General features: G+C 53.1%; 1 long non-coding RNA gene across 1 annotated transcript; it reads right to left on the bottom strand.

Moving 5' to 3' along the window:
• Nucleotides 1–6241: 6241 nt before the first annotated feature.
• LOC147598664 (uncharacterized) lies at nucleotides 6242–20032 on the bottom strand. Its single transcript, XR_015260426.1, has 3 exons — nucleotides 19952–20032; nucleotides 9311–9998; nucleotides 6242–9215 (listed from the first exon to the last, which is right to left on the bottom strand). It is a non-coding gene; the product is annotated as an uncharacterized LOC147598664 (long non-coding RNA).
• Between the last annotated feature and the right edge of the window lie 91 nt (nucleotides 20033–20123).

Below are 20123 nucleotides of genomic sequence, written 5' to 3' on the forward strand. Positions count from 1 at the left end.
AGCTCTTCACCTGCCAGGCTGCAGCCTCGCTCAGCAGATGACGGAGTTGGTGGGGCTTAATCTTGCTCCTGGGTGAAGGCCAGACGTAGTCCCTGGAGAGGATTAAGGCCGGCCCACTCCTGTGATTGCCAGGAGGTGCTGTGGGCTCAGCCGCCATCTGCTTCCAGCTCTGGGAGAGGGGGAGAGGTGCTGCCCCTCTGCCCTGGGCTTTCCCAGAGCAGGGCACCGAGATCCCGTTCACTACTTCTCCAGGAGTTTCCACCTCTCTGGGGAGGCACATGGGGTGCAGCTGCACTGCGGCCTCCTCTGCCGCAGGAGAAGACCCACCACCGCAGGCCGGAATGGGATGTGGTGCAGGTGCCTGGAGGGTCCAGCAGCGTCTGTACCTTGAGTGTTGTTGGTTCAGATGCCCCACTCCAGGCCTGTTTGACAGTGTGGGTCTTCAGCTGGGCTGGCACCCCAGAGCCCTCAGCTCCCTGCCCTCCTCAACTCCCTGCTCTCAGGCCTCAGGTAGCATCAGGCTCTGCTGGAGCACAACGGCCCCTTCCCAAGCAGCTGCGCTCTAAGCACTCTGCTGCCCAACAGGTCCTTTCTGTCCCTCTGCCAGCCTCAGAAGCGATGTGATCTTCACTTGCTGGAGAAGCCCCGTTCTGTTCAGCTGCCACATGTTCCACGCTTGGGGTCTCCACTGCCAGCAGCTCTGCTCGTTACACAGCCCGTTGGCTGAGGTTGTGCCCCACAGGCGGCACAGCTGGCAGTGACTCTCCTGCCTTCAGGGTGCTTGGGGGCCCCTGCCAGCAACATTGAGCTGGTGGGGGTGCAACTGTTTTGTTCCCTATCCGCTGTGCCAGCAGCAGCACTGAGGCAGTGGCGATACTGGTGCGCGGCTGGCAGCATTGATGCTGGGCTTCCTGCACAGACACCCAGCTGCAGAAGCACGCTGAGCTATGCTGATACAGCAGCCTTGGATACACAGCTCTCAGCACATGCAGCGGTACTCATCCTGCCTCTGCTCCCGCAGGTCTGCACCTCTCCCAGTTTCACTTGTCCCAGGTGATGATCTGGCTACATCCCCATAGACCCACCACAAAGGGCCAGCACAGCAGACAGCCCACAGCCCCGCTCCGCTCCACACAGCATCCCCCCAGGGCTCCCCAGAGTGGTGAGGTGTGCGTGCACCCCACCGAGCACAGCTGTCAAGAAGCAGACCTCCTTATTCCCGGGAAAGTGGAGTGGAGAGATTTACAAACCCCTCGGGGAGCACAGGGACTCCGGCTCCAGGCCTGGCTCTGGGGCAGGGAGGGCTGCGGGCTGCTGCCCAGCAGCTCCACACCAGGCGGGCCAGGGTGTGATCTCACCCGCTTGCAGAAATCCCAGGGCGTCTGTCGTGTGCCAGTGCAGGCAGGGAGATTGCGTAGCAGATGGGACAAACTCGCACCAGGGAGCAGGGCCCTGGGTGGGCACAGGGGGCTGATCCCTGGGGGCTCCCCAGCCAGGGGACAAGCACAGCAAGGGGAGGGCCAGGAATCCTCCCAGTTCCCTTGGTAGACGCTAAACGTGATGTTAAACACCAGTGATGGAATTTTATTGTGCCAGCATGCGTCTGGGACTGGCCTGGCCCAGGAGCTGGGGACATGTCTGCTACTCAAGGGTGGGACGATGCAGGCCAGGGTAGGAACCCTGTTGCAGCACCAGGCAAGGAGAATTCAGTCTCTTTTGAGCCCGTGGCCCTTCCCCTGGGCACAGCAGCAGACAGGAGGACAGGGGCAGGCATTACCCCGCTGCCCTGGCAGCACTGCTCCAGCAGCACAGACCCACAGGCAGCACAGGCTGCCGGAGCCCTGGCAGCAGGGCAAGGAGGGTCCTGGGACCCCTCTGTCCTTCTGCCTGTTTCAGCAGCACATAGGAGCTTTCCCAGCCTCACCCCTCCTCCCTTGGGAACACCTGATGCCCACAGATGTGTTGCTCCCAGTCTCCCCACACCTGATGCTTTGTGACCAGTCCCAAAGTCATAAATCAGCTGGACCTGACCAGAGGAAGCCAGGGAGGAGGGTCCTGCCACCCCAGGGGGGTGCTTGGGCCAGGCACCCACCCCTGGCTGACAAAAGCTGCTGGACATGCTTGGGGAGGATGGCTCTTGGCTTCACTGCACAGCGCTGTTTGCCCATGGCAAGTAGATGTGTAGCCTGATGCTGCCACTCCTCTGTATGCCAACACCAGGGCAGCTCCCATCGAGCACTGTGCTATTATAAACAGTGACATCATGCTGGCCGAGTTTTGAGGCCCTTGGTCCCACTTCGCAGGGCACCCCACGGCAGAGGGCCCTGGCAGTGCCCAGCTCCCAGGCCGGGGAGAAGCTCCCCCAATTCCCTCAGGCTGTGGGAGCAGCAGGGCTCTCCGTGCCTCCTCTTCCTCTCCCTCATGTTGGTTAGTGCAGGGACCGGCACGAAGACAGGCCAGAGCAGCAGGACCTGGGGGCAGATGTAGGGCTGTCCCCCACTGGAGAGGTGGCAGGACCCATGGGTAGGTGCACCCCACAGAGATGTGGTAGGACAAGGGATGAGTGAAGGGCTGCCCCCCCGCTCTCCCCCTGGGAGGTGGATGGAGGCTGGGCCGCGGGGGACACATGGGAACATGTCCATGAAGCAGTGGGACAAGCAGTGCAGCTGGAGGCGGGAGAGGGCAGCAGCACAACAGCTCTGCTGTGGCCAGACCAATCGGAGGGACCATCTGCCTGCACAGAACTGGTGATCTGGTGCCATTTGCTGAGGACAGGGCTCTCGTGCCTAAGCATGTGTCCCCATTTCACAGCTGTGACTCACATCCTGCTAGGAGCCAGGGCAGGACCAGGTATGATGGGTTCCTCACATCTTGCTGCTGGCACGGGCACCGGGCAGCCTCCTGCCTGCCCCGAGGATGCTGCATCACCGGGAGGGGAAGGAGCTGCGTGATGAGGAAGGTCGTGTTTCTGGAGCAGAGGAGGAACACTGCTGTTGCGGGCACTGAGGACTCCAGTTGTGCCTGGCTGGTGCGTCATGGGAACCAGCAGGCACAGAGCACGCACTGCTCCTCTATGAGCTGGGAGCGATTTGCCCCAGGTGTGGATCTCCAGGGCGGGATCTTTGTTGTGTCTCTCTACAGAAGAGAAGGGGAAGGTTTGTCCATCTGTCTCAAGGCTCTGGTCTGTCTGCTCACGCTGCCCACAGAGGTGCGGGTGCCCTGGCCTAAGGCTGGGTGTACGCGGCAGGCGGCTGCGACGTGCTGCTGAGCGAGGGCATGCTGAGCGCCGGTGCACATTGTACATCTCACTGTGCCAGGGGCCTGACTCTGCACTGGTGCCATACTGCAAACTGGAGCGATCGCTGGAGAGTGCCTGGGGGGCTCAGCCTGCACAGGGCACGCACCCACTCTCCTCAGCAGGAGCCTCTTGCAGAGGGAGAATCCTGAGCCGCACACTCAGGTGCTGGGTCAGCCAGCGGGCCCTCTCCACCCGCACCAAGCCCACCCTGGTGCCGCTCACGTCCTGCTGAGCTTCTGTCCCACCATGGCCTGGGCTAGCAGGAGTAAAACCCCAGATGAGTGAATCCATTGCCTGGATTTTTCCCTCTGCTCACCTTTGGCCCTTGCCCTGTGCAGCGTCTCCTGGGGATCCTGTGAAGCAAGCACAGCGCGTCGCACTCCCTACCCCACCAAAGCCATGGCAGCCTGGATCTGCTCCTGCTGCTGTGCCTCCAACACTGCCTGCTCTTCCCTGGGGACCTCTTGGCCATGGATCCACCTTGTCTATGTCCCCAGGAAGGGGAGGAGAGGGAAATACTGTCAGTTCCTGGTGCTGCAGGAGCCCCGCGGCCCAGCAATGGACCACAGTGCTGCATAGCACCCTGCAGCAGAAGACGCAGCTGCAGGCAGGACACCATGTCTGCCAGGGGCAGAGGGAGCTCAGAGGCAGAGGCTGGAGTGGAGCTGGCATCTGCGCAGGACACAGCCCTCGAGCTTGCAGCTTACTCCCTGACAGTGGGCCTGGGGGACTGGAGTGCTTGTGAACCATCAGGGCTTTGGTGTCAGCACTGCCAGCGCCAACAGGGCTACCAGCCTGTGAGGAAGAGTGGGCACCTCCTTTCCCTGTTGTATGTTGACGTTTCCAGATGGATCTGCCCGTGGCATCACGTATGCTCAGGCTGGGCACGTGGTTCCTGCCCGGGCTGTGCAGCTGCCGCTGCGAGGTGCCTGCACAGGCTCTCTGTGGCCTCGCGCCCAGCAGCGCCGGCATCTGAGCTTGCCGTGGAGCTGTGACCCTGCACCGCTAGTGCTGCTGGGCTGCAGGGCTTCCCCCTCCAGCCTGCCCACACCCCAAAATGTCACTTGTCTGCCTTTCCTCTTTCCTCCAAGGGGTTGTAACACTCCCAAACTACGGAGGCACTGACCCACAGGGCCTCACCCTGCTGCGCTTTGCAGCTAGAGCGGCTGTGGGAACCAGGGAGACCATAGCTCTTGGCTGTCTCAAAAGCCCCACCAGGAGCTGGAGAGAAAGACCCCAGTGCTTCCAGAGCAGCAGGAAGCTCCAGCTCAGCCTCAGCTCTGGGAGCTTGCAGGAGGCCCTGGCTGTGTGTGATGGGGAGAGAGACTGCTTCAGTATTTCCACAGGCAGGACATTCCTAAGAGGTGACCCGTCCCTCCCCAGCACCTCCCCTTCCCGCCTTTCCAATTTCTTTGTCACACTGAGCGAACATAGCTATTTTTTCCCTTTTTGGGACACCTCTAGAGCCCATAAATCACAATGCTGAGATCTGCTGTGGCCAAGAAAGGAAGGCTTTGGAAAAAGGACAGGAGTTCATGAAAGATGCCACTTCTGCAAACTTACCGAGGCTTCAGACGCCCCCAAAAATACCAGCCCTTCCAGGGGCTTCCCAGAAGACCTCACAGCAGTCACCTGCATCTCCTAGGACCTTTCCTGTCAGTTAGGGGTTTTGGACATTAGGATGCTGATGGCCAGCCAAGGAATCAGTTTTCCAGACTGCCCTAAAAACGCGTCGTTCACAAGCTATGTGTCGAGAACAGGACAACTCTTCTGCAGGGATGAGTTCGGGGAAGGTCCTCAGGGTCACTGGGACTAGAGAGGAGACACAAAAGTGGCACCACTGTGCCACAAGCAAGGCCAAACAGTCCTGGGCAGAGGTGGCCAAACCTCCTGGACTCCCCACGTCCTCTCGGCAGCCTCGTGCCAAGTCAAACAGACTGCTTGTCCCAGAGCAGCAAAACTGCCTGTGTGGAGGATGATGCAGCACCAAGCCCAGCGCTACCCCAGGAGTCCTGCACAAGCCACTCTCACAGGCAGGCTGCAGGCAGCCCAAATGAGGGGCACAGCTGCTCCTCCAGGACTGGGGAGCTGGGGACAAACCTGCTCCTGTCAACAGCCCCAGAGGGGCTGCGGGCAGGAGTGAGGCCCATGCAGGGCCCCTTGTACCTCGTTGCTCAATGGCTGCTCTCTTGTGGGCCCCCGGCAGCGTTGGAAACAGCATCACAGGCACCAGTGCCACACTGCTCCAAGAAATCTGGAAGCTGTAACGTTACAGAATACATGTAAGAGACTAGTTCTGGTATTCGGTGATGAGCCAAATCATGTGCTGACAAACGGCTGCCGGGTGTGCCTGTACCCAGTAAGTCCTGTCCTGGCACCGGTGCAAGGCTTGGCTGTGTGTCACATCTCTAGGCTTCCCCCAGCCGGTCAGTGACCGCTGACCCACTCCAGCACTATCATGTCCTTAAGGACCGAGAGGATGAGCCTTGATCTGCTGCTCTCTGGTGACAGCTCTGGTTGCTTCAGCACCTGACCCAGCCACAAAGCCCTTCTGGTCTCATTTGCCATCTGAACTCTTTCAAGACCAGGCTCTTTTCTGATCATATTTTCTCCTTGATTCTCTACTGGGACAGTCACAAGGAATTAAGAAAATTGTCTAAATATTTCTGAGCGTGTGTGTGTTCTTCCGGGCTACTCCTCCCCAGAACCATCCTTCCCCTCTCTCGCAGCTTGGAGCTGTGTCCTCTTGCACTACCCGAGTCTTGCAGGCTCTCTGTGAGGAGACACTTCTTGGCAACGCTGTACCTTCTGTGTGCAAAACATCAAATGTTTTTCTACTTGTAATAAATCTCACTATTTACTGTTCTTTTCCATTATTTTTATAGTTGTTAATAGACTTTTCTCTGATGCATAGCTGGCTTGACTACTAACATCCTTCTTCTGTTCCCCCCCTTGCTTTGCACAAGCTCAAATATGAAAGCTGTAGGTTGGAGACCATCTGTGCAGGAAGCGATACAGTTATGCCAAGGTTGGCTTAATTTCTTCTTGTCTGGTCTAGACAGATTATATAAGAACGAACCGAACAGCTGCCTGGTCAGGAGTCTTCCCTGCCCAGCTGTGACTCTGCCAAGTCTTGCACTGGACTCTTAATCCTTGTCGGTATGAGTAGTTGGCTGCAGGCAGACTGAGCTACGTTGCGTTAAAACACCCTGTTCACACACAGAAAGATTGCTAGCACACCATTCAGCATTTCGTATGTGGTCTCAAATCCACTTTGGAGATGGAAGATTAATTTATCCACTGCAAAGCCAGTACAAACAGGTCCTTATCCCACAGCCAGCACCCCATGTTGCTCTGCTGGCTCCCTGGCTACCTGTGATGTGCTTTCCCACCCTTTCCCTTTCTGGAGGTCATTCTTTTAAGTCCCAACTTCAGTCACTAGATTGGGGTCATCCGCAACTCCAGCGCGCGTGGAGGTCACAAACCAGCACTGTAATCCTTGTGACTCAGTTACAGCTGACTGTTGCACCCCAGTCCAACAGGAGATCTTGCGCCTCCGTGATTGTTGAGCTCCTGCTCCAGGGACCCAGGCTGCAAACAACTCAAATGCAGTTTTTCACTGCCACTACACCGAGCGTAATTGCACCCAGCTGCCAGTGCTCCCATGGCACCGCAGCCAGCTGTGTGCCCTCCAGCTGAGCCAGTGACATGGACACTGCCTGCAGTGCATCCAGCAGCCCTCAGCCCGGCCGTGCTGCGGGAGTTTGGACCCTGTCCTGGGTGGACCCCCTGGACTTCTCCACCTTTTTTTGCCATAACATGGGGACAGAAGAGCAGCTGCCTCCTGTTCATGGTGCGCTGCAGTCTCTCTGGCTTTCCGCCTCTGCCACCACCACGCTCCAAAAATCCAGTACTCAGAGCCTGAGTGAGGGGAGAGACTTACGCACAACAAAGACTACAATAAATCTCCTTTAAAGTAGTTACTGGAGGTGAATTTGAAGTCATTTTAAAATTTATCTTACATCCAAAGCAAAGGAATGAGAAGGGTTTCCCTGGCACTGGGCTGAGACCACTGAGGCACAAACCTCCATGCAGGAATGCCAGCCTTCCCAGCATCAGATGCCTCACAGCACCCTCCATGGCCGACAGACTTTTCCTGGGTGTATTTCCAGTTTTACTTGTAAAAGCCACTGGGGATTTTATGGTCATAGTTTTGAATGCTGCAGTTTGCTCTCTCTCAAGGGAGTTTTGCTATCTTGACATCCCCAGAGACATCTCTTGAACACCAGTCACGTTTCACAGCAAAACACATTGCGTAACCCAGCTAGAAATACGTGACCAACAGCTATCACCTGCCAATTTCTTCTCTCTGCAAATCGGTACGATGGCACATGCAGAAGTCTAACAACAACCTTTCACAAAAACTGACATTTCTGACAAGTTGTGCCCACATTTGGAGGCCTCTTGTGCTGTGTCTGGCCCCTCGGGGAAGCTGCCCTGCTAGCCACCCAAAATGTGCCCCATCCCTGTCCCCACTCCAGCAGCTCTGATGCAGGACACAAAACCCAGCTGTCACAAAGTGAAGCTTCTGATCCGCTCGCAGTGTTTACCTTTCATTCTTACACACGTGCACTCCTTTGCCATCCTGCAAATCAGCAGGTTGTTGTTACAAGCTTCTCTCTCTTCTCCCAGTACCTGGGAGATGTTTCCTGGCCCCAGGTACGCATAGGAAAGTGAACCTAGCAGAATGATGAAGGATATCAGCAACATTCACTGAGACCATGCAATGGATCAAAGTCTCCAGCTGATGTTACAAAAGAACACCCACAATTCTCCAGATGCTCAAGCCATGGACTTTCCTACTCACCCCATGTGAATACAATGGTACTTCCAGACTGGTCTCTTTGGAAGCACTACAAAACAAATACTGCCCTATACTTTGGGTCCTGCTGGAAGTAAAAAAGAGTAGGCAGCTAGTCCCACCAGCTACCACAAGCAAATAAGGACTCCATCACTCCAGGTCCCCTTAACAACCACACCCCATGCCTACCTAGCCTGGCGGCCCTGTGAAGGACAGGACCGCTCAGTGGCAGCAGGGACTTGCAGCTGATCCAAAACTCATTTGCTACAGCTCAACAGCAGGCTGGGATGGTGGACTCCAGCTGAGCATGCTTCTCTGTGCTGAGCAGAGGTTGCACCAACATAATGCACACTGTTGCTCTTATCCCTGAATGGTCTGGCCTCCAGTTCCTGCATCTTTCTCCTTGTTTCAGGGAAGCAGTTGCTCAAAAGAGGTCCAGCTCCCATAAGTTATCGGCACTCCTAAAAGTAAGCTGTCCTTCACTTGTCTGCAGGCCTGGGAGCTGGTGCCTGCTTGTTCCAACAGCCACAGCCTGGCAGAAGAGATGGGAGAGCAGGGCCAGCCCCTCATGTGCTCCGACGAAGTCCTGCAAGGGTGAGGCCCTCAGAGTCCTCAGCGCAGGCTTGTACCCCTCTCTGCCTGGTGGATCCTTGGACCATGAAACCAGCACACAGCAGAGCCCTGGGTGTCCACAGCAGGAACCACGTGGTGTGCCCAAAACCCTTCCAGCACTATAAAACCAGTGACACTTTTGCCAAACCAGAGGGAAGGGGAGCCCCTCCACAGGCGGTTCAGCTTTGAAGAGCCTCAAGGAGGAGCCTGCAGGGACAAGCCCTGGACACGGTGCACAGTCCACAGTGCCTGCTCCCCAGTACTCTCTGGGCTCCTTGTGTTGCGCGAGCTCTGAGGCTGTGTGGCCTCTCTTGCAAGGGCACCTCATTCCTGGCAAGTGTCCCCTTTCCTGCACAGACAGGGAGGCTCGGCTTCTGCACCCCAGTTGTCCCATCCTCTTCCCATGTGCGCTCTTCTCATCTTCCTTGTTCTCAGTGGAAAAGTCTGTCAGATTAAAAGCAATTTTTCAGGATTAACCAAGGATAAATTGTCTTTTCTCCTCCTTTCTAGGACAGTGGTTGGATTAAGGCCTTACTCACATGTAAACAGATGGCAGAGTGGGGACAAGCCCTCGTCATGCCCAGAGCTTGAATCGTGTAATCAGCAAAGAATCAAATCTCTGTGAGCAGGGGAAGGAAGTACTGACTTAGAGCAAAATATTTAGATTCTGTGGAATATTAGCCAATTACAATATTTTTATTCAAATAAAACATTTATAAGAACACTGAAATAAATATTTGAGAACGCAATATACCAAAGCCCTGAGTCATTCCTGATGCAAAAGCCTGCCCTCATTTTTCAGGCAGCTTCCCCATGTAGGGTTTGGAGTTAAGATGGCTTCCGATGGCACTGAGGTGCACAGACAGGTCTGGTGGCATGCGTTCCTGCTGCCTGCAAATGGCAGAGCTTCTTCCACCAAAGGTCACCTCCCAGTTTAAGCCAAACACCTGTGTGTGCTGTGGAGTCTGCAGTGGTGTCCGTAAGGAGACGCCACCTTTGAGACAAAGAAGTTCACTCAACAGAATCCAATATGACTGTTAAGCCGGTATTCTTTATCAGCAGCGCTGGGCAGCACTGGGGATCGACTTCTTTGCTTCACTTTGAATTCAAAACCACACTGCCAGCAGCAGCTTGGGAAAGGGCTTGCGGGCAGCTCTCCGCAGGAAGTGGGAGGAGGGAGCACCTTCAGACATTCCTCCTTCCTCCAGTCCTTTTGTATGGAGGACTCTGCAGATGGATGTGGACACAAACGAGATTCCTTAGAAGGTCTTTTCTGATATTCTGATGAATGGAGATACTAATCTGAGCCACACTTACTGTGGACACCATCAGGGAACTTGTTCAGCAGCACTGGGAGCCACCTCCCATTCCCCTGGCTGCAGAAGCAAGGCAAACCCACCCGTACGGCCGCAGATTTACTGTTCTGCTCCTGACTGCATCTGCTCTGATGCCCACCCCAGCCTTGCCAACCATATGCTTTGTTTTGCCCTCTATTTCGCCCGTCTCCCTGCTGAACAATGCACCCCCTTTCTTTACCCCTCCCGCCTGCTCCCCCACAGGCTCAAGTTCTGCTGACTTTGCACCCTTGTGCAGTAATTTCAGCCTTGGTGAGGGATCCCAGTCAGGCAGCACCGCCCTTAGGCACTCTCCATCAGGTCAGGTCTGACACTCTCAACCCTTTGTCTCTTGTTTTTTTGCTCTGTTTGCTTAGCCTGGGGTGAGGGCTGGCCCCTCTTCAGCCCCTTCACTCTCTGGAGAGCCTGGCAGTTACCCCTCCGTTTAACCTCAGGCCAGGGCCAGCCATCTGCCTGCAACTTTGCACTAACTTAATTACTACTGGTATTTTCCTACAATTCACCTGCCTCCACGGCTGCTGCAGCATCAAAGCTGACTTTCAGCGAAGGTTGGAGGCAGTGTCTTTTCACTGGCTTTCACATACCCACTATCCCACATGCCTGCAGGAAACATTCCACTGCCACACGTCTTGTAAGCCTATGGATACTTTGCTCTATCTTGTCAGGTCAGGTTAGGTGGGGAAGGGGGAGAGAAATCGTTTGGGAGAGGCACACAGGCAAAGCCACCTTTACAGAGCAAAGGTCTTTGTCTTTTAAAAATATTTAGGCTTATGTGAGAAAAGAACATGTACTAGCCAGATCATTAGCACAGGACAAAGCAGACCCCATGAAGAAGATGAACTCAGGATGTACTGAACAAGCATGGTGACATCTCTACACATCCTCCAAATTGGACACTGATAGGATTACAGGATTGCTGAGGACTGGCTAGCAAGGAGTGTACACAGCAAGCTCTCTACTCTGGACTTCAGGAGAGCAGACTTTGGCCTCTTCAGGGACCTGCTGTGCAGAGTACTATGGGAGATATTCCAGGAGGGAAGTGAGGCCCAAGAAAGCTGGTTAATATTCAAGGATCACCTCCTCCAAGCTCAGGAGCAATGCATCCCGACAAAGAGGAAGTCGGGCAAAAATGCCAGGCGACCTACACGGATGAGCCAGGAGCTCCTGGACCAGCTGAAAAACAAAAAGGAAGCCTACAGAGGGTGGAAGCAAAGACAGGCAGCCTGGGAGGAATACAGAGAGATTGTCCAGGTGGCCAGGGATGAGGTGAGGCAGGCTAAAGCCCTGACAGAATTAAATCTGGCCAGAGATGTCAAGGGCAACAAGGAACGCTTCTATAGGTACGCTGGGGATAAAAGGAGTCCAGGGAAAATGTGGGCCCTCTGTGGAAGAAAACGGGAGACCTGGTTACTCGGGACATGGAAAAGGCTGAGGTACTCAATGACTTTTTTGCCTCAGTCTTCACTGGCAAGGGCTCTAGCCACATCACTCCAGTCACAGAAGACAAAGGCAGGGACTGGGAGAATGAAGAACCGCCCTCTGTAGCAGAAGAGCAGGCTTGAGACAATCTAAGGAACCTGAAGGTGCACAAGTCTATGGGACCTGATGAGTGAGTCCCGAGGGAACTGGCTGATGAAGTTGCCAAGCCACCAGCCACTGTATTTGAGAAGTCGTAGCAGTCTGGTGAGGTTCCCAATGACTGGAAGACACAACCTCCTTTTTTAAAAAGGGGAATAAGGAAGACCCAGGGAACTACAGGCCTCATCTGTGTGCCTGGCAAGGTCATGGAGCAGATTCTCCTGGAAACCATGCTGAGGCACATGGAAAGCAAGGAGGTGATTAGTTACAACCAACGTGGCTTCACAAAGGGCAGATCATGCCTGACCCATTCGGTGGCCTCCGCTGATGGGGTGACAGCATCAGCAGACAAGGGACGAGCAATGGATATCATCTACCTGGACTTGTACAAAGCATTTGACGCTGTCCTGCATGACATCCTTCTCTCTAAACTAGAGAGAAATGGGTTTGACAGATGGAGCACTCGGTGGATAAGGAGTTGGCTGGATGGCCGCACTCAGAGAGTGGTGGTTAACGGCTCAATGTCCATGTGGAGACCGGTCACGAGTGGCGTCCCTCAGAGGTCTGTGTTGGGCCTGGTCCTGTTCAACATCTTTGTCGGTGACACAGACAGTGGGATAGAGTGCACCCTCAGCAAGTCTGCCGATGACACCAAGCTGTGTGTGTAGTCGATACGTGGAGGGAAGGGAACTATCCAGAGGGATATGGACAGGCTGGAGAAATGGACCCCTGTAAACCTCACGAAGTTCAACAAGGCCAGGCGCAAGGTCCTGCACGTGGGTCGGGGCAATCCCAGGCAGAAGTCCAGGCTGGGCGGAGAATGGATCGAGAGTAGCCCTGAGGAGAAAGACCTGGGGGTGCTGATTGATGAGAAGTTCAACGTGAGCCAGCAATGGGCACTTGCGGCACAGAAAGCCAACAGCATCCTGGGCTGCATCCCCAGCAGTGTGGCCAGCAGGTCGAGGGAGGGGATTCTCCCCCTCTACTCCCCTCTCATGAGACCCCCCCACTGCAGCACTGCATCCAGCTCTGGGGCCTCCAACATCAGAAGGACATGGACCTGTTAGAGCAAGTCCAGAGGAGGCCATGAAGATGATCAGAGGGCTGGAGCAGCTCTGCTGTGAGGACAGGCTGAGGGAGCTGGGGCTGTTCAGCCTGGAGAAGAGGAGGCTCCGGGGAGACCTGAGAGCAGCCTCCCAGTGCCAAAAGGGGGCTGATAAGGAAGATGGGGAGAAACTCTTCAGCAGGGCCTGTAGTGATAGGACAAGGGGTCATGGTTCTAAACTAGAAGGTGGTAGATTTAGATCAGACATATACACTGGCAAAGGTTGCCCAGAGAGGTTGTAGATGCCCCATCCCTGGAAACATCCAATATCAGGTCGGATAGGGCGTTGAGCAACCTGGTCTAGTGGAAGCTGTCCCTGCCCATGGCAGGGGGGTTGGAACTAAGTGATCTTTAAGGTCCTGTCCAACCCAAACCATTATATGGTTGTATGATCCAGCTATGCTGATAAAACCTTTCCTGAGTTGCTTTCTCTTAATGAAAATAACCATAGCTGGATGACAAATCTGAGTGACAAGAACAAATAACTTCATGGTGAAGTTGCTGAAAGAAATGCCATTTCTGCAGAGCTTCATTTGGTTTTGCCTCCTCTAGACTTCCTGATAGTCCCTGCTCAGGCTAGCGACAGTCTCTGGAGCTGTGTATTGACACAGTGCTGACTGACAGCTTTTTGCTACGATCTGCTGCTATGGTACTTTTGTTCCTCACACCACTTATTGCTTTCATGTTTACGATTGTCAAATGGATCAGCTTTCTGTAAACCATCATGTGCCAGAGAAGATGCTGGGCGTCTGTAAAGTTTCCCTCATTCAGTCAAGTCTGTCTTCTTTAATGTGAACTTCATATAACACAGAAGGGCAGTCCGGGGTTCTGGTGTACCTCGTACCTGTCTACATCTAAAGTTTGGGGAGATGAACACCTTTGCAGATGACAAAAGACATTTAATATGTGGTAGCATTCACAGAACACACTAGAGAAGCAGTTATCTGTTGTTAGTCACCACTGAGAGATGTTTTAATGGCAAGAACCTGTAGAGCCTTGCTCCCTCCCTAGCACTCCCTGAGCGCATTCTGTACCAAGGTGCTGCCGTACAGCTGTTCATCTCTTCATTCGCATCTCGGCTCGCTCTACTCTAAGAGGCACCCACACACGAGATTTCCATAAGATTTTCACTACAAGATCAGGCTTTTTTTTGCTTGCAAGTTTGACAAACTGAAATTACTTGAGCTGCCCATGTTAGGCACATCCATCCAAAAGAGACTCTGAACAGAACAAAAACTCACAGGACCACAGGTGTGTCCACGCATTTCAAATAATGGGACAGGGAAAACTATCTACTCATGAAAAAAATAAATTCTGCTAGTTAGCCACCCTGTTAAGAAGCCTGCACACCTTCTCATGTTGGTACAGCCCACTAAAAATGTCATGCAATCACAGCTTAGAAAGGAGGAAGCCTCCAGGCTTGGGTCCTTTTCAGCATTCCTGTGGAAAACCATCCAACCTAGGCCAAACTGTAGATTTCTGACAAATGACGGGTTCATACCATTCATAACTCTTCCAAGTTTGTCAGCTAAATTCTTTTAAGATGTCACCATTGTTCTTCTTCTACTAGCTTCTTGTGGGCTTTTCTGCACTTCATTCTCACAAAGACACAGAGTACTTTCTGTGTTAGGCCTGAGGTGGTGAAGTAATGCTGACATTTTACTTTTTTTTCATGTCTGTTGTAGTTCAGCCCCACTCGGGACCAAGCTACACAGTCTCTCGCTCACTTCCTCCACCCTCCGAGGGAATAGGGGAGAGATAATACAACAAAAAGCTGGAAGTTTGAGATAAGGACAGGGAGAGATCCTTAAAGTTACTGTTAGGGGCAAAACAGACTTGAGCTGGGGAAAACTATTATTAAAACCAAAGCAGGATAATATGGAAGAAAATAAAACAAATTCCCCCCACCCCTCCCTTTTCCTTGGCTTAACTTTATGTTCAGTTATCTCTACCTCCTTCCTCCCCCGAGCAGCACAGGCGTGAAGAGGGAATTGGGGTTACGGTCAGTTCATCACATGTTGCTTAACACCACTCGTTCCTCCTCGGGGGAAGAAGTCCTCACATTCCTCCCGTGCTCCAGCGTGGGGTCATTCCCATGGGCTTCATGAACTGCTCTGATATGAGTCGTTTCTCCATGGGGTGCAGACCCTCAGGAATCTGCTGCTCCAGCACGGGCCCTCCACGGGCCACAGCCTCCTTTGGGCATCTGCCCCAGCGTGGGGTCCTCCCCAGGCTGCAGAGGGATCTCTGCTCCTCCGTGGGCTCCCCGGGCTGCAGGGGCACAGCCGGCCTCACCATGGCCATCACCACGGGCTGCAGGGGAATTCTCCCCAGGAGCCGCATTACTGCTCCCCCTCCTTCTTCACCAACCTTGGCGTCTGCAGCAGTTCTTCTCACCAGAAATCCTTCACAACAGGCTGGCAGACGCCTCTCAGGGTCTCTTCACATCTCATCTCCTCTCCGCTTCTCTCAGCTGGGCCGGGCCGAGTTGGGCCCAGTCACCGCCCGGCGGGAGGCCAGAGGGTGAGGCCTGCAAGGTCCACAAGGCTCGCGCCTCCCCCTCTCTGCTCCCAGCTTCTGCTTCTTCACATCTTCCGTTTTTTTTTTTTGTTCTGTTTTCCCCTTCTTAAATACTTTATGGCAGAGGCGTTATCACGGAACATTCTGCTACCAATTGGCTCGGCCCTGGCCAGCAGCGGGTCCGCCCTAGGCCCAGCCAAGTCCACTGGAGAAAGGGGAAACTTCTAGCAGCTTCTTGCAGAAGCTGCCACTGTAGCCCCTCCCCAACCAACAAACAAGACAAACACATCGTTAATTCCATTCTTTGTTTAGTTCATTAATCAAAGCTGGACTCAGGACAGGGGGAGTCTGACTGGCAGTGGCAGATCCTCACCATTTCACTGACACTTGACACTACGGAGAGGGCCTCTGAGCTTTTGTGCCAGAGACTGCCATACATGTTTAGGTACACTTGAACATCCTGTTCTGCATGTTTTGTAAGGACTCACTCACAGACTGCTCATTAAATGACTGTTCCAGAGAGAAGAAAGGCAGCATTTAGGTCTCTCAACATAGGATAAAAAGATACTTCCATGAAGAGAGGTCTCACTTCATGACTCCTTTGCATTTAATCAGCAAATTGCTCTGCTACTTGACATGAACGATGGAGAGGCTGGATAGACATGACTATGAACACAAGACACAGGTCTACCCCAGGTCACAGAAGGCAGAACTCCTTACTAGGAAAAGTCAGGGGGAAAACACTTCCTTTTCCTAAATTCCTGACTCCATGGCTTGTATTCTTGTATTGTATTGAGTTGAGCCTGAGATTCAACTCATGCCCAAGAAAAGGCAGAATGTTTTGATTAATAATGTGGCTCTTCCCTGTGAGTGACACAAGCAAGCTCCATTTGAAGAATATCCTCTGCTGTTTAGAGGGAGTAGCGTATTTCATGTCAGGAAATTTCCATTCTGTACAGGGACATAACCAGAGCAAACCATGCAGCGGAGCCAGCATGTGGCACAACATGAAGCAATGAAACAAAAAGCTGCGAGCCAGCATGATAATTTCATAGACCATTAAAGGAAGATACTCTGAAATTCCTTCTATAAATTCAGGGCAACGGAAAAGAGATCCATGCGACTTAGGTTACTGGGGCTTGTAACCGCATCCCAACTTCTTAAGAGAAGTATCTTGAAAATGAATGCTCAGGAGAAAAATAGCACAGACCTAGAAATTCAGCAACTTCTGTCACAATGTTTACAGAGGACCTTGTACCTAGAGACAGTGATGGATGCTATATTTTCCCTTCCAGAAAAGGAAAGGTAAAGGAAGGATGAGTAAGTCCCTGAAGATTACTGGTGATGTTCTCAGATTTATTTTCTGCTGCCTGCAGTGATTATTTCACTCTGATAGTGAAAACCTCGTTTATAAAATGCAAAGGTTTACATTTCTTCATGTGCATAAACACAGAATAAAGCCACTAACAGTTAACTCAGGAAACCTCACAGGAGTGTGGAAAACACACTTTGCTACACTCACCGCACGGTCTGGTGCAGAATATAGTACTTACCGCTATGGTGACTCACCCATTAAGTACTGCCTTGGAAGTCTACTTTATTAAAAATTAGGAGAGGCAAAGAATAACAGTTGATTCAAGGCCCACACAGGTGTTAGAAGCAGTTACATCCAATTTTCAGAACAAGGGCCACATAAAGAAACTGTTCAACGACAGCAGGCTATGGCCAAGACTCCAGCGGAAAGAGGCTTAGCAAAATATTATGCTAGAGCAAGGACCCAGCAAACACTATAACGCATGGGAACTCTCACTCCCCAACCTAGAAATGCAAAATTTAACCAGTGTGGAACCAAAAGACTAGTTTTATAAGGGGATCTGGGAATTATTTCAGAGTAAGAAACTCAGATATGGGTTAAAGAGCAGTACAGTTTTCCTCAAGCTTGATATATACAGGCTGGACAAACCACCAATCCATGGGTCATTTATCAGGAAAGTTATGTGCATCGCAACAAACTGCTGCTTTCTACTGCAACAAGAGCCCCTCAAGGGTGAGAAGGTATTGTCTGTGACACTTAAGAAGCCAGACTTGTTCTGCCTGCTCACATAAGATGGCTGCAGAGACTCTGGTGCTGAACAGGAACTCAGGGAAATGGTGCTGGTAGCAGATAAAGAAAAAAAAAAAAAAAAGGTAAGTTGCCTGTCATAATCAGCGTAACAGAGACATCTAGGACTATTTAAACAAAGTTTTGAGAGAGGGTTTCCAAGATAAAGCAGTTGCCTCAAAAGAGGATAAATGTGAATTTGCAGTGGGAAGACTTCCATCTCAAAGGCACTGAGGAACTCAGCAGCTTGCACCAGCGGCACATGGGCAAAAAGAGGTTTTCAGCTCTCCATCCACTGACAGAGTCTCCCACCAAAGAATAGCTCTGCTGTGGCCATGCAGAGCTGTGGTGTGATTCAAATGCTGTTTTACAAAAGGTAAATTAATTTCATTACTCCTTGGGATAAAGCCTGCCAGCTCAGAGGGCCAGTGAACAATGATAAAATCCTTCCGAGACTCAGGCAAGAGAGACCAAAGAGCAGAAGTCAGAAAGATGTCTGAAACATACTTCAGAACAGGTATGAAAAGTGTAAGAACTAATTTTTCATCTCACTTGTGTCAAAGACAATGAAAAAGATGTGGAATTCACCACCACCAAATGGTGGGACGGAAAAGAGTAATTTCCTGCCTGGGCCTGGCCAAATAAAATGGAACTGCAATGTGCTGGCCTTCCCCTAAGGGCCAGATGGAAAGGACGGGCATCCAGCCAGACAGTCCTAGGAGCAGGTCACATCCCATGGGAGCAGCAGACAGACTGTTCCAGAGTGCTGCAGTACTCTTGATGTTGTCAGCCTCTCCAACATCAGGAAAGGAACACTGGTTCCTCCCTAAAGGCAAGATGATGAGACAAAGTTCCAGGTAGGAAAAGAGGAGAGACACCCAGAGTACCAAAGAGGGCAAGGCTGACGAGACACACAAGTTCATGCTCCTTAGGAACACGTATCCGGGTAGTTACTTTGCCCTTACACTGATGGGATTTATATAGCTTTTGAACATCTGCTTCTGATATTGACTACAACACAATGAAATAAAAGCTGAGCACAACAGATGATGCTACAGTCTTTAAAAGACTCAAGCAGATATATTATATTCTGTCATAAACTTAATGACACCGAAACACAGTTGTTGACAGTAATTTTCCTAATTCTTTCATGCAGATTTGATGTTCTGCTGTCCATAGCTTTTCTGAGATAAGGTCTAAAAGAGTCACTGCATGTATGCAATGACTTTTTGATGACTACACATATACAGAGAGCCATCCCTGTCATCAGGAATGACATGACTTGCGGCTTGAAGGAATCTTTAGACCCAAACAGGTTGAACTGAGGGTGAACAGAACCAAACGCGTTCACTAGGAAGTGAAACGCTCAAGTCAAAGCTGCAGACTCGTCAGCTCTGGTTTGCCTACCACTGGGGACACATTTCACACAAACACACAGACCAGAAGGCATTGCAAACAAAGTGGGAGGCAAGCAACTCAAATACGAAGCTTGGATTTTAGCGATTTATCGATCACGATCAATAGATCATTAAATTTAACTTTTCACCGCATAGTTCCAATACACCACATCAGTTTCTGCACAGACTGAATTCCTTCAGATTTGGGATCTTTACTTCAGATTCCTATTTTCTGAGACAGAGGAGATGCAGCCATCCTGGTTTAAAGTCCATCTCAGAAGAAGAATCTGGTATGTTTTTCCACCGGGCAACTCAAGCGTTCAGCAAAGTATTTCTGGCCTTCAGGGCTCTGGAGTTCAGCCTGTGGTTTAGCGGGGGACAAGGTCCATGCACGATACAAGGAGGGCAGCCCCACTTTGCTCAATCCCTTCAGATTTCAAGGTGAACCAAAGGCACAAGACTGAAGTAAGAATATTTATGATTTTACATACTCTCTCTATTAATATACTTTCATAAGTACGGGCACACTCAGCCGCTTCTCTTTAATGACTTCCCAGAGCCTTCACCAGCTGGTCGCGCCGCCAGCCGCAGGCAGCAGACGGCCGCTGAGGTCCAGGCGCTCTCCGGCAGGCCAGGGGCCGGCAGCCGCCGCGCCGGTTTCAGCAGCGGGGTCTCTCCATCCAGCCGCGTCCTTCTGACGGAGCCGCTGCCGCCGCACCCGCGAGCCCGGGGGACGGGGGAGAAGCTTCTCCCCGCCGCCCGAGATCCACCGCCAGCCGGGCCCGCCGAGCCATGCTCGCCTCCCCCGTCCGAGAGGCGCCGGGCGGGACGGTGCAGGGCCAGGTCCCGGTGCCCCCCCTCCCGCTCCCCGCAGTGCTCGAGTCCCACCGCCCCGGCGGGGCCTCCTCCGGACGTGCGCGCTGGGCGCTGCTCCCGCTACCGGGCGGCCTCCCCAGCGCTGCCTGACCCTTCCCACCCGCCCTCGGGGAGGCCGCGGCGGTCGCTCCCGCGCCCGCGGCACGGAGGCGCTCGGCTCGCAGCGCGGCAAAAGCCGGGGGAGGGCGAGGGGGGGGCGGGGGGCGTCTCGGAGGCGGCCGCCGGGCCCCCGCGCGCGCCTCACTCACCCACTCCCGCCCGGCTCTCGCCGGCCCAGCGCGCCCGTCACGCGGCCGCAGTGAAGCCGCAGCGCCCCGCGCCATGGCTCTCCCGTCACGTGCCGCGGCCCGCCCAATGGGAGCCGAGCGGCGCGGCCCCACCCCGCCGGGTGGGGGCGGCGGCGGGCGGCTGCGGGGCACG

This window comes from Chlamydotis macqueenii, chromosome 17 (assembly GCF_036417535.1).
Source record: "Chlamydotis macqueenii isolate bChlMac1 chromosome 17, bChlMac1.mat, whole genome shotgun sequence".
NCBI lineage: Eukaryota > Metazoa > Chordata > Aves > Otidiformes > Otididae > Chlamydotis > Chlamydotis macqueenii.